Source organism: Aedes albopictus, chromosome 1, assembly GCF_035046485.1.
Source record: "Aedes albopictus strain Foshan chromosome 1, AalbF5, whole genome shotgun sequence".
Classification (NCBI taxonomy): domain Eukaryota; kingdom Metazoa; phylum Arthropoda; class Insecta; order Diptera; family Culicidae; genus Aedes; species Aedes albopictus.
In genome coordinates, this window is record NC_085136.1 from 67,481,481 (window position 1) to 67,506,006 (window position 24,526).

At 43.5% G+C, this 24,526-nt stretch overlaps 1 long non-coding RNA gene and 1 other non-coding gene across 2 annotated transcripts in view; one reads left to right on the top strand and one right to left on the bottom strand.

Annotated features, from left to right (window-relative positions):
* Nucleotides 1-1,645: 1,645 nt before the first annotated feature.
* On the bottom strand, nt 1,646-3,089 carry LOC134285079 (uncharacterized). Its single transcript, XR_009996127.1, has 2 exons — nt 2,208-3,089; nt 1,646-2,146 (listed from the first exon to the last, which is right to left on the bottom strand). It is a non-coding gene; the product is annotated as an uncharacterized LOC134285079 (long non-coding RNA).
* Nucleotides 3,090-5,170: 2,081 nt separating this feature from the next.
* The window catches only part of LOC109414681 (uncharacterized), a 52,009-nt gene continuing 32,653 nt past the window's right edge, over nt 5,171-24,526 (top strand). Inside the window, exon 1 of the transcript XR_003892298.2 lies at nt 5,171-7,206. This is a non-coding gene — a transcript (uncharacterized LOC109414681). The remainder of the gene's footprint in view (nt 7,207-24,526) is intronic.

The window sequence follows — 24,526 nt, forward strand, 5'->3', positions numbered from 1 at the left end:
TCGAAAAAGTTAGCATATTTTAAATTTTGAGGGTGTCCATTCTGGCCCGGGTGTCCATATTGCCCCGCCTACCCCTATTTGAGGAAAATACCTGAAGGAATTTATGGAGGAATCCCTGAATGCATTCCAAAAGGAGTCCTAGGAAGACTTCCTAGAAGAATCCGTGGAGTTATTCTTGGAGCAATTCCTGGCGGAATACACCCACACCAAATGCACCATGTACAAGAAGACGTAGAGAGCACGATGGGCGGATCAGATGGAGCGTGACTTGGCGAGCATCGGGCGTAACCGAGGATAAAGAACGGCAGCCACGAACCGTGTATTATGCAGAAATATTTTTGATTCAGTTTTATCTCTACTTAATAAATAAATGAGGGGTTGCTCCAAACTTTTGATAAAGAGTGTACCTAAGTATTTAATTAGTAATTAATTGCGTATGAATTAAGCCGTAACTGACCCCCCTCCAACTAACTTAATTGCGATTTCAGCAATGCTAAGTATACAGGGAGGTGTTTCTATTCGCCAGAGTTTACGATATGATACATATTTATAAAAACTTTCACATATTTACCTTCCAAAATACGCCGAAACGATTCTCTAAGGAGTTCAGCCTTCTTAGAAATGTCAACCTCAACAGGTGTGGATGGTTTCCGGACGCAACACAGATCCATAATCCGCTTTGCTTTCCACAAATGCGTTTTCTCAGCCTTACTTATTCCCCATGCTTGCCGGGAGCTCGTACACGTCAAATACTCCACTGCTCCAGCTCTACGAGGGATTTTATTACATTTTAAATGCAATCAATAATGAATCTGTTGTTTTAGTACTTACTTTTCAAGGTGGAGCAAGCATGCGATTATATGCTTACATCTAGCAGTTCCTGCCTTACATGAGCATCGTAGTACCCACTGGCGATAATCGGGCCAGATTTGAAGATCCACCTCGTGTGGGACATCTCCCGGATGGGAGCTCTGAAGCACAAATCCGCTTATTTCCAAATGCGCAGCTGACTTAGTATACCCGATGCATACAACATGACCCGACTGAAAAACGGTCTGGCCTTCTCGAAGCGGTCTGATGGAATCACCGACATAATCCAGTATGTCTCCCAAACTGATGTCAACATCTCTGGAATCATTCCGCTCGTTTTCTGTAAACAAAACAATAACCTCAACGGGGGGATATTCTTCTTGATGTAAAATAAAGATGTTTCCTCTTCATTAGTCCCAAAATTTACTCACCAGAGGAAAGAGAATTTTGTTTTCTTTCGGCAGGTTCCATTTTTATTCCGGTCACTTCGCGGGAACAATGAGAACTTTCCGTGAAAATTCCGAATCGCGTTCGCTGAGCTGCAGCGAAATCAACGCGGCCACTTTTTTCATTAGTTCATCTTATTCTCGCTAGATGTCTCCGTGTAAAAAAAGTTTGTGTCAAATTCACCTATTCTGAGCAACACTTCGATAACAGAGTTACTCTCGCTGTATCTGTCTTGCCCCTAGGATAACATAATAGATTTATTGAATAACGAATTGAATAATGAACAATGAAGCAAGTAAATACTACACAAAATCTCTTCAAATAAAACACGTACAAACTCGACGTAAGTTTAATCGAAATATACGTGCATGAAATTTATTTTTCGTAGTAATTTGTATGCAATATTCACATGCTTTATTGCTTATTATATAATAAAAGTAATACTCTTTGATTGACAAATATTAACACATTAAACTGTATTTATTATATCTCGACAATTTAGTCATTATATGTCCAACATCCATATAAAATGGAGAGAAATGTTCAAGAAATGACACTCGAAGCTTTCCATAATGCATGAGTGAATTCCTTCCCCGGAAGGTCACATTGATCCGTTTATCGGCAGCGATTCCATAAATCCAGATCAGGTAGTAGTTTAGCTGGTACTTCAGGTGGGCCAGTTGGTTGTGCGAGCCATATAGGTACTACTGGGATGGTTGGTCGTTAGTCTCTCTTCGAAACAATAGCTGCAGCCGGAGCGTTTCAGGAACATCAGTTATTGCTTCAGGATGCGGTCGGTGACTGCGTGCGGTGCAAATTTATGTACCTAGTTCTTTGGTTTGGGGGATGGTTGACTGCGATGTCGCTGTTCTTGGTATGGTATTTGAATCTAAAAAATTAAAGAATCGTTAAACGCAATCATGCAATATTGACGAATGCACAAATCTTACCTTCCTGAAAGCCGGTAGCACCCAAGACAGCAGCGGTGGTTATGAAACTGGTTTCCCAGAAAAGCTTTCCGGTTCACGACGAAGGCCAACTTTCCGCATCGTAAGTTTTCCGTATAGATTCTAGCCGCGAGTTCTGGGCAATTATGAAGGACTCTGGTACGGAATCACGTACGGAATCCACTGGCATCCACCATCATTTTCTCAGCCACAAAATGGATACAGGCCGCATCACAAAACATTTATGGAACACAAAACGAAAACCAAAACAAACGCGTAGTTGCCAGTTATATAAAAAGTTTCAAGTCAACTGACAGCATGACTGCCAGTACGGCGGCACACTTCGGCACATCGCCGGCACATTGGCACAAAATGAAGTGTGCCGAGTTTCTCACCCCCTGGGTTAGTGGCCATTCCTATACAGCCACGATTGTTCCAGGACGGGTAATCTTCATATCTTCCAGTAATCCAAATAACCAAAGAGCTTCAGCTGTTGCACCGCTCAGAGCTATGTATTCTGCTTCGCTTGATGAGACAGCCACCGTTGCTTGCTTTTTGCTGGACCACGATACAGTTGATCCGAATACAGTAGACGTTCGCTTGGTGCAAACGGTTTTACTGCAATGCTTTTTAACTGCAAGTCCGCTAAGTGCAACAATTTTGCAGCTATCGCACCACTATCTGTCAAAAACAAAACGTCAACTGAGTTGCGATGTTTTTCGGATGCACTACAGCTGCATTGCGATGTTTTTGAGTGCATTCTGGCTGCGTCCAACAGCAATTGATAACTGTTTGACAGCTGTCAGCCGTTGCAGTTAGCGAATTTCATTCGGTAACTGAAACGTAAACATGTTGCACTTATCGAATTTCTACTGTACCTTGAAAGTGAAGCCACTCACTGACTTTCGGTCCTCTGTGTCATACGCCCAGTCAGAATCAGCAAATCCTTCCAGGGGAACGTCTGAATTGTTCTTCTTGAATTCCAGGGTCATCTCGGAGGTTCCTTTTAGGTATCGAATGATCCGTTTCAAACAATTCCAATGGTCATCGGTAGGAGCTTGTTGGTACCGACCCATGTAGCCTATGGAAAAACAAATATCGGGACGAACACAAAGCATTACGTACATTAAACTTTTGAGCAATTCCCGGTACGGTTCTTGAGTAGGTTGTCCAAGGCGGTTCAGTTGTAAACCTTTCTCCATTGGTGTTTTCGTAGCATTGCAGTCAATCATCCCGAAGCGTTGAAGAATCCTGTCCACTTGTGCCTTCTGTGAGATCTTGAGGACACCGGACTGCCTAGGGGCGAGACACTGTGCAATCCGGAGCAACTCTGAGCAATCCTGAGTAACTATTTTCGCTCGAATCCATTCAGAAACGTCGATACGAAGCGAGAAATCGGACAAGACTGCTCGATTTTTCACAGCTATCAGGCAACCCTTCGGGCAAACCAGAGTGATCCAGAGCTATCCAGAGGAATTCTGAGCAACACTTCGATAACAGAGTTACTCTCGCTGTATCTGTCTTGCCCCTAGGAGTGGATATAAAAGTAGGTAATAAAATGAAAATTGTGTTTAAAGTTATTGTGGAAATTCCAGAATTTGCAAATGTTTTTCAGCTTTTATGATGATGGAATCAGGGGCAACAGCTATGAAGGTGCGAGCAAGAACACGTGTCAGGATGAAACCTGAAGGTCCAAGTCTATAGACTTGGACCTTCAGGTTTCATCCTGACACGTGTTCTTGCTCGCACCTTCATAGCTGTTGCCCCTGATTCCATCATCATAAAAGCTGAAAAACATTTGCAAATTCTGGAATTTCCACAATAACTTTAAACACAATTTTCATTTTATTACCTACTTTTATATCCACTCCTAGGGGCAAGACAGATACAGCGAGAGTAACTCTGTTATCGAAGTGTTGCTCAGAATTCCTCTGGATAGCTCTGGATCACTCTGGTTTGCCCGAAGGGTTGCCTGATAGCTGTGAAAAATCGAGCAGTCTTGTCCGATTTCTCGCTTCGTATCGACGTTTCTGAATGGATTCGAGCGAAAATAGTTACTCAGGATTGCTCAGAGTTGCTCCGGATTGCACAGTGTCTCGCCCCTAGGTCCAAGTCCACGAACGGGGCTCTGCAATTCACATCGCTCACAATTCAATTCAATTTGGATTGCCGGGAAGTGACCATAATTATCACTATCACTTTTGGGGCTACGCAGCTCTTCACGACGTTGGCCAATGCTAATCAATTTGTTAAACATAAGCTTGGCAAACCAATCTACAAATGACCTGAGAATAAGTTTAAACGGTTGCTCCTATTTTCATTTAATTATTTAATACAGTGATACCAGTAATACCAAAAGAAAATTATTTGAGTTAAATTTTTTTTTTGAATTGAATGAAAAGAACAAATCTAATGAATTCCAAAAATTACTGTACATCATCCACAAAGTAAATTTCATGGCATCCAAGTTGCGTCTTATTGCCCTTCGACACTGATTAGATTAACATTCACTTTGCGACTAGCAGTTCCTACAAAAATCGAATGATGCGCATACGACTGCTTGTCATCCAGTGCGAGCCAGACCGAATGATCGTCATCCGAAACCCGACTGACAATCGTCAAGGGGCGTGAGCATATTGGTTTTCAGTTGATTTTGAGAGGGTGTGCTGGTTCAGTGTACGTGTATTAGGTATAGGAAAATAGCGTGACAGAGGGGGGGGGGGTCTAGAAATCCCGAAAAACGATGGACGTAATAAATGAATCTTCCCTATTTGCAAACTTTTTCCTGGATTCCCGGAAAAACTTCTGTCGAAAATCCCGGAATCACACGCTGCGCCAACCAGCTGTTTCCAGCTGGTGGTTTCTGAAGGGTTGTGCATGCACGTGTGTGTGTGCGTGCACGCCGCGCCACGTGCGTTCGAGTTTACGTGTGTGTGTGTATGTTTCGAATTGTCAGCACACTGTTTGTTTTGATTCCGTTCATTCGTTACTTGTGCGACGGCGAGCGCGGCGAAGGAGTGTTCCGTAACGTAACAAGTTCCCAAAAATTGCAAATCCCCGCAAGGCCAAGGGAATTATTATGGTGATCGGTTCGCGTAAAAGTCTGTGATAAAGTGTGCACCACAATATGTTCCCCCCAGCTCTAGTTCGTGTTCTTTCCCAACGGATCCGGGTGCCTCTCGTGAATCGCTTGAAAGGTTGCGATGGCGGTCGTGTTTCCGCGAAATCCTGGTTGCACACTTCCGGCACGATCGGAGCCAAAAAGTTTTCCGACACGGAAAACGACTATGCCCATGGCATTCTGCAGCAGCAGCAGCAAGTGTCGGTGGCGGCAGGGATTGGGGTGCACTCGCTCGCCCAGCGAGCGATGGTGGTTGGAAAGCCAGTGGACTTTGGGGAAGTGAGCGACTGGAAGGCGTACTCGACGCGGGAAGTTCTGGATTGGTTTCATCGGGTGGCGGACATTTGCAAGCAGGAGGGCATGTGTGTTTCCGATGAGAGATTCGACGGATTCGTGGAAGCGATGGTCGGACGGATGGTGGAATTGACGGACGAGGAGATTGTCGAGGTGCTGCATCTGTTGGCACTGATTGGACCGGAAACGCCGGCGGTGGATGCGAGAAACTTCATGGAGCTGTGGAACGCAGCGGATCGGGTGTGTCTGGCGAGGGTACCGAAGTGGAACACGGAGAAGCTGTTGTACATGGCGGATCAGTGGTATCCCTTGAAGGTGGCTAAGATAGGGAAGTTTGTTGGGAAGGCAATGTGGAAGATCAGCACCAGGTTGAGGAAGCTCCCGAGAGATCAGCTGGTTCGGGCCGTGTTTTACATCAATCTTACGAGGACGCCGGTGGAAAATATGATCGACATTGAGTTCAACTTGAAGGACAACTTTTTCGATTTTGAAATCGACGACATCGCAATCCTTTGCATGGGATTCTTCAAAACGGCCACGCCCGTCCGAAGCGTGGAGTTGATCGAGCGGATCTATCAATTTACGATCCACAGCTCGAAGGACGTCAAGGACATCAGCCTGGCGGCAATTTTGAAACTTTTACGCTACTCTTCAAAGATACCCCATGCTCCGTCTATGGAGCGCCTTCTAACGGCCTTAATCCCGGAGATTCCGAGGATGTCCCTCTTTTGTTGCTTGCATCTGGCTCTACTTGGTTCGGACATCCATCTGTGCCATCAAGCGAGTCTCGAGGTTATCATCGAACGATTCACCAAAGATATCCAACTCCTGCGGTTGAAGGACATGGAGCGGATCGCTTTCATCATTGGCCATTTCAACCTGACCATCCCAGATCAAAAAGACATTGCACTGCTGAAGGCCATCATTGAAGAACTGCCCAACCGCATCCAGGAGATAACCCAATATCCAAAGAGCTACCTCTCCCTGCTCAATTTCATGACCCTTAAGGAGATCTACAGCGAACCTCTCATAACGGCCGCCTTCGAGAAGCGCTTCCTGTTCATGACCTATGGTCGGAACGTTGCCGGCGCAGGCCGCGAAGTCATATCTCTGGACGCCTTCCTAAGAATCAACCTAAAAAACGCCAACTACACCGGGAACTACTTCCCGCAAAAACCCTTCAAGGTGGTGGCCAAGTTGACCCAGGACTACGTTCCCAGTCGGGAATACCGGCTGACCAAATCGGACCGGATGCTGCTGGAAATCCAAAGCGCCTTCCAAAGCCGCCATCAATTCGCACACATAATACATCTGCTGCCGCACTTCCAGCGACCGGACGTGATCCTCCTGTGGGACCAAGGCCGGAAGCAGTTCCTGGATGTGGCCGCTCGCTGTCCGGAGCAGTACTCGGGGGATATTTTGAGCAGGGAGCAGCTGCTGAAGGATGACGCCGCGGATGGGAATCTGCGGTTGATTGCAGTCGTTGCCGGTGGATGGAATTGCTACGTGCGGGATCAGAACCGAGTTACCGGCGGGTTCGCGATGAAGCTGAAGCAGCTCGGCTTGGTGGGATTCGAAACGGTGGTGGTGAGTACTGTATTCGATCTATTTAAATTCATGTCCATTAATACAACAACTACTGTTATTTGCGATCACTTTTCGCAAATAGGTTTTTCTAGTTTTTAGCTACCGAAAGGTCGTTGTAGAAGTTTTTTGAGCATGTTCTATCTCAAAAAATAATCAAAAGATCCACAAAGAACAGCTAAATTCTAGAATTGATGTTTTGCCTTTCTCGTAGGGTAGGTAATCAAAAGTTGAACCAAATTGTGGCTTTCCGAAGTAGCGCAAATTTTGAGTGTTTTTTTCTCCCACATGGAAATAATTTACTGCGGCAAAATCTTATATACATGAAAGCCACGGGTATAAGCTTTCTGTTAAGTGGTAAAAAGTTTTTATTTGCACCGAATTTCATTGAAAAATTCGATTATTCGTGAACAATGATTTTAATCTTAATTTGAACCATCGTAATCATAATTTGAACCAATTTTAATCTTAATTTGAACTACTCCCACAACAGCCAATTTCGTGCTGAACAATAGAAAAACACATGGATTTGCTAATTCCCATAACTATTTTTCATTAGGCAGTGGAATTTCAACTGAGAATGTTCTAAACTCTTCAGGAACTTGGAAACTAAATTTGGAATTTTTCATCCCCCAGGAGTAAACAAAACAACCACTAGCGCAGTCTGCTGGTCAACACTGGAAGCTCGCCCCCGTTTACTAGTTCAAATTTAGATTACAAATGGTTCAACTTAAGATAACATTCTCCAAGTAAGAATTACTTAAATTTGATAATTTTATGACAAATAATGCGGAATATTATTCAATTGGTCGATTCTACGATAAATAAGCTTTCATTTAACGTGTTCACATATTGCGTGTGATACAATGCATGAGCTGTACGAGTGCACCGAAAATGTGCTTTCTCTGGGGGTAAATGGGTGAAATCACAGTGATTTTGCAATTGCCTGTTTTCCATGACAAAAAAGCCTTTTTCAATGCTTTTAAAGTCCATGTTATCAGGTTATATTACGGAAAGCTGTTTGACATCTTTTTCGGGACAATATTTGCCTAAAAAGTACGTCTTTTTAATGAATTTCAAAATGGTTCAAATTAAGATTACAATTTGACTAGTTCAAAGTTTGATTTCTTACCCTACACCAAGGTGTACCGAAAGGCTATATGTTCACTCCAAAAATGAAATTTCGATAGAGCCCCCAGAGGGGCAAGTTTCATATACCAATCGACTCAGCTCGACGAGCTGAGATGATGTCTGTGTGTGTGTATGTGTGTGTGTGTGTATGTATGTGTGTGTGTGTATGTACAAAAAAGGTCACCTCACTTTTAGATAGTAAATATCAACCGATTTTAACGATCGACGGCTCATTCGACGCGGCATCTGGTCCCATTGTTTCCTATTGAAAATGGTTCGGATCGGTCTAGCCGTTCCGGAGTTATGGCCATTTAGGTGTTCCGGAACCGGTACCCCTGGAAGGGGCCAGACATGAAAATGCACCAAACCCATGCATGCGACCCATCAAACCACGGCATTTACGATTATCTGATGAACGGTAAGCGGAAAAATAGTCTCAGACCATATCTGAACCAGTAGTGTTCCGGAACCGGTTCTGGGTGTCCCGCCGGAAGTGGCCAAATATCAAATTGATCATAACTCATGCATGAGACACATAAAACAGCGGCTTTTTCGATAATCCGATGAACGGTTAGCAGTAAAACATTCTCAGACCAGATCTGAACCGGTTGTGTTCCGGAACCGGTTCCGGATGTCCCACCGGAAGTGGCCAAATATAAAAGAGTACCAAACCCATGCATGCGACACATCAAACAGCGGCATTTTCTATAACCTGATGAACGGTTAGCAGGAAAACAATAGCCGACCATATCTGAACCAGCAGTGTTCCGGAACTGGTTCCGGGGGTCCCGACGGATGTGGCCAAATATAAAAGTGAACCAAACCCATACATACGACACATCAAACAGCGGCATTATTGATAACCTGATGAACGGTTAGCAGGAAAGCAGTATCAGACCATATCTGAACCGGTAGTTGTCCGGAATTGGTTCCGGGGGTCTCGACCTAGGGGCAGGACAGATACAGCGAGAGTAACTCTGTTATCGAAGTGTTGCTCAGAATTCCTCAGGATTTCTCTGGATCACTCTGGTTTTCCTGAAGTGTTGCCTGATACCAGTGAAAAATCGAGCAGTCTTGCCCGATTTTCCGCTTCGTAGAGACGTTTCTGAATGGATTCGAACAAAAAGAGTTACTCAGGATTGCTCAGAGTTGCTCCGGATTTCACAGTGTCTTGCCCCTAGGTCTCGACGGATGTGGTCAAATATAAAAGAGTACCAAAATTATGCATGCGATACAACAAATAATAGCTTTCCTGATAACCTGATGACTGGTTATAAAAGAAATGGGTTAGGACCACATCAGGGACAGCCGGTAGTGCCGTAACCAGTTCCGGGTATCCCTCCTGTTCCGTCTGGGGAACATAGGGTATTTCTTGGAGGGCGAAGACCGGAGGAATTTGCTCGATTTTCCTTGGGTCTAAGCTGGCTTGCAGTGGAGGTTCGGAGCTGAGTCCACCGTAAACTCGCTGGGGTTTCGGTGGGACCTTTGCTGGATACCGCTTGGCGGCGGGATCGGATGTTCGGAGCTGAGTCCAACGTAAACTCGCTGGGGTTCCGTGGGAACTAGGCCGGACACCCTTTGGCTGACAGATTTGCCAAGAAATCGTGGATGCCACGAATCAAACACGAAGATACACTTCTAAAACAGAACTTTATTTATTACTTGTGTACACCTTCGTGGTTCGAGAAAAACTGATCATGAATAATGAATGAACTAATGCTATGGTTATGATCGGCTGCATCTTCAAGGGGCGCTCCAACGCGTCGATGAACAGTGACCGATGGAACATACTCCCCCCGTTGTAACTACGACGTTGCAACTAACTCGTCAGAATCCCCACAGTCATTGTCCTCAATAGGCAGAACGGATAACTTGGATATTGGTCGACGGAAAGTGGATCCATCGACGAAAACATCTACAACTCGCACCAGTCCTTCTTCATCTGGATAAACAGCACTGATTCTTCCCATCTTCCATTTCAGAGGTGGCAGTGTTTTGTCGTGCACGAGAACAATCATGCCGGATCGTAGATTTGGCATCATCCTGCGATTCTTCTTACGTGGTTGCAACGAATTTAAATAATCCTTACTCCAAGTGCGCCAAAACTGCTCGCGCATTAGCTGCAAATGCTGCCAACGGCTGAGACGACTAACCTTGATGGTTTCCAACGACGGTTCAGCGGGCGCAGTAAGAGGACGACCAATCAAGTAATGCGCTGGAGTTATAACCTGAACATCTTCTGGATAGGTTGAAATGCTGAACAACGGCCTTGAATTTAACACTGCTTCGATTTCGGTTAACAGGGTGGCAAATTCTTCGAAGGTCAGCTTCGCGTTGCCTAAAACCCTCTTCAGATGCAATTTGGCCGACTTTACGGCGGCCTCCCAGAGCCCACCGAACTCTGGGGCGTCGGGCGGGATAAAATGCCATTCAATCTCCCGTGGTTCACAGTACTGATGTAGCTGGTCGAGTGCCTGTTGGTCCTTGAAAAGACAGTAGAGCCGGTGCATCTCGTGATTTGCTCCCTTAAAATTGGTGGCATTATCTGAATGCAGCTGTTGGACGAGTCCTCTGCGGCTGATGAATCTTCTCAGTGAAGCCAGAAATGCATCAGATGTCAAATCCGAGACAATCTCAAGATGTATTGCCTTTGTCGTCATACAAACATACACCGCCACATACGCCTTGACAAGCTTCGGACGATAGGTTCCCTGTCTCACAAGAAATGGACCGGCGTAGTCTACGCCAGTTACAGCGAATGGTGGAGATGGTACTATTCGGGCTCGAGGTAGATTTCCCATTAATTGAGCGGATGCTTGGGGATTGACACGAAAACACTTTACGCACTTCCGTGTCACTTGTCTCACTGTTGACCGGGCATTCAATAGCCAATAGCGCTGGCGTATAAAGTTGATGAGCGCTGCCTGACCAGGATGGAGCAATTCGACGTGCATGGTCCTTAGGAACATCTTTACCACATGATCCTGATGTGGCAGAATGATGGGATGTTTCGACGCATAAGGTAGCTTGGAGTTAGCGAGCCGGCCTCCGACTCGAAGAAGCCCGTCCTCGATGAAAGGACGCAGACTTCCAATTATCTTGCAAGGTTTATTGGAACGAAGGCGCTGGATTTCATCCATCAGGTGAACTTGTTGCACTGTTTTGAAGATTGCCACATCAGTTGAACTGATGTGATGCGCTCTGATGGGGTTTTCTTTCGACAGTTGCTGACAAACCGCAAAACATAAGCGATGACACGTTGTATCTTGCGGAAGTTGTTGTACTTGGAAAACAGCGGAAACGGTTCGTATTGTATGGCTGACATCACGATTACATCCTTCATCTCCGGAAGCGATTCTTCGGGAACTTCTTCTGGTTCATCCACTTCGTAGCTCGTCGTGCTGAGAAATGCCGGACCGTTCCACCAAGGACTGTTGCATTTCAATTCATCCGGTAGTTGTCCTCTGGATACTACATCTGCGGGATTGTACTCCGAACGAACATAACACCACTTGTATTCTCTGGTTCTGTCGTGAATTTCCGCGACGCGGTTGCGCACGAAAATATGTAGACGATCTAATGGCTTTTTCATCCAGGCCAGAACGATTGTGCTATCGGACCAAAGCACTATATTCTGGAACGTCATAGGCAGGGCAGGACACACCTTATCAAGTAGACGGGCCAATAACAAAGCGGCGCACAACTCCTTCCTTGGAATGGACAGCTCGTGCAATGGCGCAACCTTAGATTTGCTGGTGAGAAGACAAACAGTGGCTGACCCATCGGAGAAAACACTACGAATGTATAGGCAGGCACCGTAGGCCACTGTCGACGAATCGGCGAATCCATGCAGTTCAAAGGCTACAGCTTCTGGTGATTGGATGCAACGTGGAACTTGGATGAGATTTAGTTGCGGCAGTGCCCTTTTGAAGGAGCACCACTGTTGTTGCAAACGTTCGTTCACGACTTCATCCCATCCGGTATTGGTCTTCCAAAGCTGCTGCATAAGAAGTTTGCCTATGACAATAAATGGGGAGAACAGGCCAAGGGGATCAAATAGCCGTGCTATCTGCGAATAGATGGCTCGCTTTGTGGGTGGTTCATCTTGGGTTGAATTATGGTGGTGGGCGATGAGAAGTTGGTCACTGCTCGGATCCCAAAGTAGACCCAATACCTTGATGGCTTCATTTGCACCATATTCTTGCAATGTCAGGTGCCCTTCGCGTTCTTCGGGGGGTATTGTTTCCAGGAATTCCGGTGAGTTGGAGCACCATTTATGAATGGGGAAGCATCCTCCAGCGAGCACTGCCTTCAGTTCGTACTGACATTTTATGGCTTCTTCAACAGTGTTAGCGCCAGACAAGACATCATCGACGTAGCAATCCTCTTTTACGATGCGGGATCCGATGGAGAAGTTGGTTGACTCGTCTTCAGCCAACTGCACCAGACATCGAGTGGCTTGGAACGGTGCAGATGCCGTCCCATAGGTGACCGTCTTTAACTCCAGAACTCTCAAACGGTCCGAAGGCTGCTCTCTCCAAAAAATCCGTTGGTAGCAAGTATCCTTGGGTGCCACGAGTATTTGGCGATGCATTTTAGTAATGTCCGCCGAGAATGCAATGACATGGCATCTGAACCCCAACATGATGGAGAACAAATCTCTTTGGACAGTGGGGCCAATCCTCAAAACATCATTCAGTGACGGCTTCGATGATGATTTCGCGCTGGCATCAAACACCACGCGGCACTTGGTGCTCGAACTGGATGGTCGAAGAACAGCGTGGTGTGGCATATAGTGCACAGTTTGGTTCGGCGTATCATCGGCTTCCTGCACTTCATTGCAATGTCCAAGAGCTTCGTAATCTCTAACAAAGTCTACATACTGCATACGAAGCTCTGGGTCCCGTGTCAATCGCTTTTCTAGCATAAGAAATCTTTTCAACGCTAAAGCTCTGCAATCGTCAACTTCGTCGCAATTATCCTTCAGAGGTAGATTCACTACGAACCGCCCATTTTCATCCCGCCGAGTGGTTGACCTGAAATGATCTTCACAAGACTGTTCCTCGGCTGACAATGGCGAAACGTTAGGTACCTCTTCGATTTCCCAGAATTTGCGAATCATATTCTCCACAACGTTGATGGAAGCGAGATTTGAATGCTGTACTGGTTCTTCGGATGAATGTGGAATATTGATTGTACCTGCAACCACCCACCCTAGGTGAGTGTCTCTCAGCTGCGGCATGTTTTCTGCAATAACGAGTTGACCAGGTTTCAAAAGATCCAAGAAAAGTTCTGCTCCCACTAGCAAATCGATTTTTCCCGGAATGTGGAATGTTGGGTCAGCGAGTTCGATGTGATCAGGAATAGGCAATCGTGTGATGTCCAATTTAGCAGTTGGGATTGCACCTGTTACCTTGGGTGTAATTAGACATTCGATGTTAGCGAAGAAAGATCCATGCTTGGATCGAAGCTTGACGAACATTTTCTCTCGGGCAAGAGTCTTCAATGCGTTGATTCCGGTAATTGGTACGTTGGCTGGCTGCTTCGGAAATCCAAGGATGTTGGCCATTTCTTCCGTAACGAAATTCACCTGCGAGCCACTGTCGAGAAGCACACGGCAATCATGGTGTTGGTCCTTCGTGTCAATAACGTGAACCACAGCTGTCAACAAAAGAACGTTTTTTGTTGACTGGTGGCAACTGAAGGAGCACGTTGTAGATACTGGCATGTCCGAAACATCTTGCGTCGGTTCCTGGACAGCATTGTCTTCCGATTGACATTCCGGCATAGAGCACATGGTGATTGGCTTTCCATTATGGCTGGATTCCTCCGCGTTATCCTCGTGCAAAATGGTATGGTGACGCCTTTGACACTTACGGCACGTATTATTTGAAGGGCAGTTGCCACACCGGTGGCCCTTCCGAAGACAATTAAAGCACACGTTAGCGGCTCGAACCTTTTCCAGCTTCTGGGAAACCGGAATGTTTTTCATTGTGGGACACTGGAAGTTCAAATGTGCGCCACTGCAAAATTCGCAGGACTCTGCTAGACCGGCAGGACTTGTTGTTGCAGCGTAGCTTTTTTGTGCTGGGAACTTCAAAGGAGGAATGATGATTTTTTGCTTGTTCGCCTGCTGCGTTGAAACGGTCGCTGTCGGTGTTATAGGTTCGCAATTTTCGAGAATTTGACATCTGTTCTTCAAGAAAGCGATGGTTGCGTTGTATCGAGGCAGCTCTCCTCGCTTTTGAGTCGACTCCTAAGCCTTGCGCGTTGATTTGTCCAGAGCATTGGTGATTACATAGACAATGATATGCTCTGACACCCCGGATAGCTCCTGCTTCAAGAATCGCAGACTTTCCACATGTCGAGTTGACTCATCGAGCAGTCGTCGGAGCTCCTTATGCGATTCTGCAGTCATTTTCTTCAAATTCAGCAGTCCCCGAATGTGTGATTCAACGATTACTCGCATATTCTCATATCGTTCTGCTAGCACGGCCCAGGCTTGGCCGTAGTCGCCCTGGCTGATGATGCTTTCATCTAGGGGCGAGACACTGTGCAATCCGGAGCAACTCTGAGCAATCCTGAGTAACTATTTTCGCTCGAATCCATTCAGAAACGTCGATACGAAGCGAGAAATCGGACAAGACTGCTCGATTTTTCACAGGTATCAGGCAACCCTTCGGGCAAACCAGAGTGATCCAGAGCTATCCAGAGGAATTCTGAGCAACACTTCGATAACAGAGTTACTCTCGCTGTATCTGTCTTGCCCCTAGGCTTTCATCTAATTGGGGACTACGAAGCAAATTACCACAGTTGATCATGTGCGTGAAGCGCCGATTTTTTAACATGGGGAAGCATAGGAAGTCAATTTTAAAATGCTTCTAAAAAATTCAAAGCATTATTTAATTAAAAACGGATTGATGTACGCGTAAAGAATCTTCGTTTTCTACACAATCAGTACCTAATCTAGGAAAAAACTTTTTAATCAAAATTATATGCTAAAAAGTTTGCTAATTGAATTTCTCATCACGTACACCCACCCGCTTTTAATTAAATATTGTTTTGATTTTTTTATAAGCATTTGAAAACTGACTTCCTATGCTTCCCATGTTAGAAAATCGGTCCTTCACGCATACAGTAAACTTTTTCCAGGTGGCAGCAGCGTACCTTCGAACTCTCGAATACTCCTGAAGCCGCGCCTACCAAGGCCTTATCCAAATGGTATAATTTGATGGCATTTGTGTCCGTGGAGTTTGCCATCAAGTCCTGAAAAACTGCCTTGAACTTCGGCCAGCTTTCGTAACTGCCGTCGAAAGTGGGTATAGGCGCCTTCAACGGTTGTTGTTGAATAATCACCTGCGGCGCAGCCGGCGGCGGGATGTTTACTGTTTTCGTCCTCAATATTAGATCTTCGACAGCTGCGCTTAGGTAATCGTGTAGATCTTCAAACGCATCCGATGTTCGTCGTTGTTCTGGTACAGATTCATCCGGAACGAGACACAAAATTTGATTGTGGACGTTGGTGAACTCCGAGTATGCCGTAGCAAGTTTTTTCGTCATCATGTTCAGTTGTGCCACTCCAAAACTCTTTCCCTGTCGAAACGTACTGTGGAGCCGCAACAGCTTGCGATGAACTTCTGAACGTTGACGGGCGAGCACACTAATTTTCTTCACAGTATCGGCATCGGCGGCGATTTCCCACTCTTGAAATCCACGGAAGTCACTACTGTTGTCGGGGGATTGTGGTAGCGAAGGAAGGTCCTGTTCATCTTCATTTTGTTGCACTTCACTTTCAGCGTTGTGTCGCAGGTCCGACGACGGCGGCGGCGGCGCCAACGACGCTGGTGGATGTTGTTCATTTGACATAATTCACTCACTCTTCACTGGCTGCCAGTGAGGTACACTCGTCTGTTGTAGCACACGTCTCACTCCTTCTAGCTGCGTCGCTGATTCGAAAATTTCTCGCTGCGTGCTATTCCTGTCGTAACGTGTTTGCAGTTTGCTCACGGCAGGAACGGCTTCGCTGGTTCGATAGCTGTTGTGTCCGGTTCGTGAGGACCAATATGTTCCGTCTGGGGAACATAGGGTATTTCTTGGAGGGCGAAGACCGGAGGAATTTGCTCGATTTTCCTTGGGTCTAAGCTGGCTTGCAGTGGAGGTTCGGAGCTGAGTCCACCGTAAACTCGCTGGGGTTTCGGTGGGACCTTTGCTGGATACCGCTTGGCGGCGGGATCGGATGTTCGGAGCTGAGTCCAACGTAAACTCGCTGGGGTTCCGTGGGAACTAGGCCGGACACCCTTTGGCTGACAGATTTGCCAAGAAATCGTGGATGCCACGAATCAAACACGAAGATACACTTCTAAAACAGAACTTTATTTATTACTTGTGTACACCTTCGTGGTTCGAGAAAAACTGATCATGAATAATGAATGAACTAATGCTATGGTTATGATCGGCTGCATCTTCAAGGGGCGCTCCAACGCGTCGATGAACAGTGACCGATGGAACACCTCCGAAAGCGGATAAATATAAAATTGAACTGCACCTATGTATGCGACACAGCAAGGCTATGATTTTTTGATAACCTTATGAACGTTAGCAAGCAAACAGGTTCCGACCGGTGAAAAAAATGTTTTACGCATATGGTCGAATCTCAACCGTTACGTAGTAATTGAACATTACATGTTTTTGACTTTGCTTGTCTCAAGCTGGCTATAACTTGAAAATGGTCAAACTTATCGCATTTGAAAGATTATCAAATTTACTACCAAAAAGATCTTGGAATCTATTGGTTTAGTTAGATAACTAAAGCAAAAAAAAACTCGAAAGTAGTATTTTGCCTTTCTCGCACACTTAGTGTACTATAAAACTATTCCAGATCGGCCAAGGCGTTCCGGAGTTATGGCCATTTCATTGATCCGGACCAGCACCGGTAGAACTGGCCGTATATTAAACTGAACTAGCCCCATCATGCGATACATCAAACTGCGGCGATTTGTGTAAACTTTACCATGGTTGACGAGTTTTGTGCGGAAATCAACACTGGAGACCAGAAGCTCCACGATGTCGGCCCAAAATTCAAGATGGCAGCCAAATGTTCAAGGTGGCGGCTCAAAATTCAAGATCGTGGCTGTTTACTAGAGATTTAGGCTCTTAAAGCATGCTATATGGGTATATTTAATATGGGGAAGATGTCTGGCCTCCTAAAATGGCGACCAAGATCTGAAATCCAAGATGGTGACTTCAAATTCAAGATGGTTTCTGTTTAAAGAAGTTTAAGGCTCTAAAACCATGGAAGATGTCCGGAGTAAAAAAAATGTGGACTAGAATGTACAAGATGGCGATCTAAAAGCCAAGATGGCGGCTTCAGTTTCAAGATGGCAGCTGTTTAATGAAGTTTTCGGCTCTAAAACCGTGCAATATTGGTATATTTGGTATGGGGAAGACTTCCAGAGTCCAAGATGGCGATCAGGATATCCAAAATGGCAATCTTAAATTTAAGATAGCGGCTCCGAATTCAATATCGCGGCTGTTTAATGGAGTTTTAGGGCCTGAAACAATGCATTATTGGTATATTTGGTATGGGGATGATGTCTGGATTCCAAAAATGGCGACCAGAACATCCAAGATGGCAATCTTTAATCCTAAATGGTGGCTTCAAATTCAAGATAGCGTCTTTATCTTATGAGTTTGAGGCTCAAACATTGAAAGCCAGATAAACGATATGATTTCTGGTATCATAAAATGGATTTCTGTTAATTGTATGAAAATGCGATATACATAGACATTTCGCATGAGTTTTATTGAAATGGGGTTTCGAAGGCACGAGAAAGGCGCCATCACCGCTAGGTGGATTAATTAGGGTTTTTTTTTCAAAGCTTCCTTGGCCTGACGAAAGGTTTATCCCTAGGGGCAAGACAGATACAGCGAGAGTAACTCTGTTATCGAAGTGTTGCTCAGAATTCCTCTGGATAGCTCTGGATCACTCTGGTTTGCCCGAAAAGTTGCCTGATACCAGTGAAAAATCGAGCAGTCTTGCCCGATTTCTCGCTTCGTATCGACGTTTCTGAATGGATTCGAGCGAAAAGAGTTACTCAGGATTGCTCAGAGTTGCTCCGGATTGCACAGTGTCTCGCCCCTAGGTTTATCCACCGGGTTTACGTGTAACTAATAAATACAAATACAAAGAATTCTAATGCAAACTTTCTCGTATACTATTTTATTTTCGTATTGCTTGTTCCTCGTAGGTATCTCAGAATTCGTTTTAATCCAGACCAGTGCCAATCTGTAGCACAATTTGTGTATTTGCTCAAGATGCTAACCGCAGCGTAAATATCCGGTCTAGATGTAATTGAAAGATATTGTAGGCATCCTAGCAATTTTCTATAGGGTTGTTCTGTAACTTTCTCCACAGACTTTGACCATTTAGTGTTTGTATCCAATGGTGTCCCCACCGCTTTACACTCGGCCATTCCAAACCGTTTGAGAAGTTTTTCAATGTATTGTGATTGAGAAATTTCTATCGTCTGATTTTCAAAATCACGATTTATATCCATTCCCAAGAAATGCTTAACCTCCGACAAATCTTTCATTTGGAATAATCTTCCTAGTTTCTCTTTGATCCAAGAGACATCGTCAATATTCTTGGCTATCACCAAAATATCATCTACATAGAGTATCAGTATTATTCCTTTGGTTTTCGACTTGTAGATGCAACAGTCATTTTTAAGAGGGATAAAACAAATATACTATATTAACAATATAGGTCACTCTTACGAATTTTTGGCGACACCTTTTTAGTGAATGTGTCGCCACCAAGCGGCAGAAGAGGTACTACTACACACTAAATGCATGCGCTATCCGAATGACGTTTATTCTGTCGAACTGTCATTGCATGGTGGGGATGCCCATTTCTTTTCAAATAATCGATTAAACAATAATCGATTTTTTTTGAACTTCTCAAATTAAAACAAAATTTAATTCTCTCTTATTTAACATTTTCTGGCGTGATAAAGACGAATCCGAATGTCCCCCAATAGTAGAGGCGCTATGTGAGATAAGGTGAAAATCGTTTGTTTACAACAAAAGTTCATTTTTTTTGTGTCTTCAAAATTAACTTATATTCCGCTGTTTAAGTGAATATTTTACATTTGCAATGGCCTCGAACATCATCATTCACAATGTCCACGCCGACAGACATCGGATTGGCCAGCGAAGAAAACATCTGGAAGATTGTTCGCCGAAGGCACATCAATTGCTCTTTAATTTAGTCACATAAATTGTTCGTAAGTACCTACCGGATCTGAGCGCATCTAAAAAAGAATTAAATTTTCTATCAAGAAAGTGCTCATTTGGTTCTCTACGATGCGGGATTCCATAAGAAAAAGTGAAAAAAGTGCACTTTGTCTATACTACGCCATAGCACTGTTTGGCGGAGTCACTCTTTTCATGGAGTTCTCATTCCTGATGCGGAGGGCCCTGACAAAAGTACAACTCCGTCAAAGCAAAGCATAGGTAAAGTGAACTTGTCTCACTTTTTATCGAGTTTTGCTCCATAGAAATACAAACGAGCCATTTCTGTACAGAGAAGTAAATTCTCTTCCATGCCTCTGGTTGGTGATCTTCCGGATCTTTTGTAAACTATAGGCTAATTCGGATTACCCCCAATTGAAGAGGCGCTTGGTGAGATATGAGGAAAATAGTTTGTTTACTTAAAAAGTCAATTTTTTGTCGTCAAATTTTACTCATTTTTTGCTCTAGAAGTTCCTATTTTCCATTTGCAATGGCTTCCATTATCATCATTCTTGATGCCCACGCCGACAGATACCGGATTGGCCAGCTAACAAAAAATCCGAAAAATCGCCCGCCGGGGACATAGCAAGAGCTCCTCAAATTAATCACATATATTGTTCGTAAGTACCTATCGGATCTAAGCGCATCTGAAAGAAAATTTTCTTTCCAAAAAGTGCTCGTTTGTTTCTCTACGATGCGGAATTCGGCACGAAAAAATGAATAAAGTGCACTTTGTCTATGCTGCGCCATGGCGCTTTTTGGCGGAGTCACGTTTTTCGTAGGATTCTCATTCCTGCCACCAGATGCGGAGGGATCGTTAGCTTCCGTCAGATTCACCCATTCAATTCGATGTATGTTGTTTGATGATGATCTTAAAAGCCTTGTCAAAGGAAAATAGCAACCACCAGGGCAAAACATAAGATAATTTTGAGGGTTAAAAGTTAAAATATTGATGTTAAACGATTCTGGTGCCGTTACAATAGGCAAATATGACGGAAATCGATTATTTAATAATCGATTATTTGGGAACAATAAACTTCGACACCCCTAACATATTTTTTCGAGAAATGTCGCATTGCACGGTAAACTAAAATTGAGCAAAATACAATTATTGACTTTTTCTGACAACAGGTGGTGCTGTAATCATTAGCCAACGGTGTCTCCATGTCGTTGCATGTGAAAACGCGAAGTGACCTATATTGTTAATATAGTATATTTGATATACGTGCAAATACTTCAACATTTTCGTGCAAGGTCATTGAACTCACATATGCACCAGAGTTACACGTTTCATCAACGACTGCAAACCATGAGAGCTTTCGAGCAGTCGTGATTTTTATTCATAGTTCAATGAAATATGGTTTATGTGAATGACCAAATTGTTACGTGTTGAGTATTACACATATCGGATGTAGCGCTGAATGAAAGCTTTTACATTTTATTATATTTATTCATACAAACTTCAAACTGCTCATAAATAATATCATTGAATGTTTGTATATTCGAGCAATTCGCTCGAACAGCGTGAAATTATTTCCAAAACAATTCTGGAGCTCGATTTGAATAGGTCGTATGTACATTTGTCGATATAAAATTCGATCAGTTTATTTTAGTTATTGTAGCAATAGGGAAGATATTTTGGAGACTTTTAATGATGGAACGGAAAGCCTATTTTGTGACGATTCTGCTGTATGTATCAACTTTGTTCAATTTCAACGGTTTTTGCTATAATAAGCGAATCCAACTGATCGAATTTTTAATCGACAAAAGCACATACGACCTTTTCAAATCGAGCTCCAGAATTGTTACTGTTTCAGCAGCTACCAAACGCACCCGCTTTACCGTGCTTCATTGTTCTCTCCTCTCTAAACAAGCTGGCTGAGCATTGTATGTACCGACCGATGCAATTGTTTCCCCGGTTGACGCCTGAGCGGTGCTGTGTTATCAAGGCAGCCTAAAAACGAGTTTATTTTTAGTCACCCGTTCAAACGTCAAATCCGTTATGTCGTGTATTGGTCTCTTGTGATTTTTCTTTCCTTTTGCTCTGTGCTATGGTTTGCAGGAGAGTAAAGATATAATAGAAATCAATGTGCACGGATCATCGTTTTCATGGTTGCCAATGATCATGTTTCTGCCACTCGGCAAAATTGACAACAATTATGATTTTATTTTGTGTGATATTATATAGTTTTGATGAAGCTGCTATGAATTGTCAAAAGATTGTTGGTACTAATATTGCTTATTATACAAAACTGACAATAATTTATTCGTGAGTAATTCCATACTAACTATCCTTGCCCTGATATTTTCATTACTTTTCATTACTATAAAGCAGCTTATTTTTCTTATTTTTTCTTTACCTAACGTATGTACACTGGAATACGGCCTGCTTCTCAGCTTACTGTTTTATGAGCCCTGCCACAGTTATTATTACAATTTTTTTCTTCAGAATGAAGAATACAACTATTCACTTGCTTGAATAATTATACAAAACTTACATATAAATGTTATAAGAAAACCTGGCCAAATAGAAACCAGAGTTATGATACTGATTCATGTCGTGGGGATTCCCCCCACACAATCTTGGCCACCCTGCCATCCTTGATCAGGCGGAAAAGTTTTCCTCTCTGAGAGAACTATAACGTGCTTTCTAAACGACAACACGTGACAATATCAATTTTTTAACGGACGAGCTTGACCTCAGACCTTAACGGAGCCCGTAGCGTGGGTAGATCGCCTTTTTGGGTTGCGTTGCGGTGATAGATCTACCAAACCGAAATCTAGTGTCGTCCTATTTTTCAATTTTGGAATATGTGTTCTGGTAATTAAAGGCATTATAGTATTTAGTCCTTGCTACTGGTGTTGTGATGACTTCCAGTATTTGAATTAAACTAAGTTTACCAACTTTACTTTGCATTTAGTTGAAAACCTCACCATCTGAGTCTAAACTCATTGAAAAGGAAATCAAATTGGGCTAGGGATACATGTATGTACTAACTCTTCGAAGACTGGAAAGTGCTAGTACGCAAGGAACATTCTAGAATCCTTATTACTGAACATTTGTTCCATTATTGGAATGGTATTGCTGCTAATGTTAAAACCCGGGGCTTCTCACTGGGGAGAATTTAGCTTAGGTAATGCTAGGTTTCCGATGCATGGCCAATTATCAGTGCTCTTGTTTTGTTTTCTATAAGAAAGAAATTTCCAAGAAAGCAAAACAAAAACTGTATCAAAATCGATACTTTATTGCCCTTCAATGGCAATAGGCTCCTAAAGGCCTATCTCAATTTCTGCATAATTCGATCAAGCATTGATTAAAACGACATGTTTACTCATTTTTTAAGTATTCCTATTAGGTAAAGCCCATAAAATATATTTTCCAAAATTTTAATAATTTTTGCAACACTCCTTGTTTAACACTCAATTTTGGGTAAATTTTGTTTACCGTGTATGTCAAACAGGAACATATTTGTTGTCAAAAGTGAGCCAATGTGGTGTCTTTTGCAACCCGCCGTTTCACTTTCGTTACGTCAAGGTTGACCTCGAATGTCAAACAAGACTTGCTCATCATTATTTTATTTTCGAGTTTATTAACTATTCTGTTATTGTTCAAGTTCGGAAAAATTATCATTGAGATCAGAAAACCAAGCTCTTTCGTGTTATGCACCAAAAGCGGGAAAATATTTTTCATTTTAGGACCCTATTGAGTAATGCGACATGCACTACACTAAGGATACGGGTAATGTCACAATAGATCTAAAAACTGGTCGCAGTGACAGACCCGAACAGGAAAAAAAAACTCATCCACTGATTTACGGTAATCTGACCTGCATTTTTCCGGGTTGGCCTACATTCGTATTTCTCTCATCGCACTCTACACACCTAGCCCGCCATATCTCTTGGACCCCTGCTTGGACCTGCAGTTTTTAGGACATCTGGTTTACCACTGATTTAAACATGTTATTTACTTCAAATTAATGATTCCACTTATTCACTTTATCTCTTTCCTTTCCTTTGCATCAAAACAGTCACAATCATCAACAAAATCTTAAACTGAATAAATAATTAAAAATTCACGGAAAAATAATGTTTCGGAAAAGTGAATGGTCCAAACGTAAGAAAAACAGTATGATACATTGTTACATAAAAATCCAATGTAAATGTATAGTATAGCGAACCATTTCATTACAATACACTTTATTGTAGCTGGTACACTGTATGGTGCAGGAATGGTTTTCACCAAACACCCTATGGTTAGTTTTTATCCGGGTAGCGCCAATCGCACACTTTCTAGTTTGGTTACAGGTGCGTATGTATCGCTGTAGCCAAATCCAGGCCGCTGAGAACATCCTTTTGCGACTAACCTTGCTTTATGTCTTCCATCTTCCTTGATTGCAAAATCCCACTTAGAGTGGATTGGTTTTAATACATTTGGCACACAGTTAACCACTGTCCAAGTTTCATTTTGGTGTAATGCATCAAGCTCGTTTTTAATCGCCAGTTTCCATTCTTCCCAGTCTGCGGTTTTCTTCAATTCTTCGATGTTTTGGGGAATTTCTTCGTTGCATATTTCCGCTACTTTTACTTCGCCGTAATGATTGCTGCTCCTCATCTTCATCGTCAGCTTAACTTTCATACGTACTTTCATAATCAGTTTCACCAACCGATTCTTCAAGAAAATCGCGATTTTCTAGGTCATCGTTGACTAACATACGATCCTCAATGCAATCAGCATTCCTCAGATTTTCCTCTGGTTCTTCATCCAATTGTTGCTCCACAAGATCTTCACTAGACATATTGTTGTCATCAAATCGTGCACCCACAATCAATTCTTGACCAGAACATTTCCCAGGGTTTGAATCAGCTGATCCAAGTTCACGATTGACTATGACAGACTCAT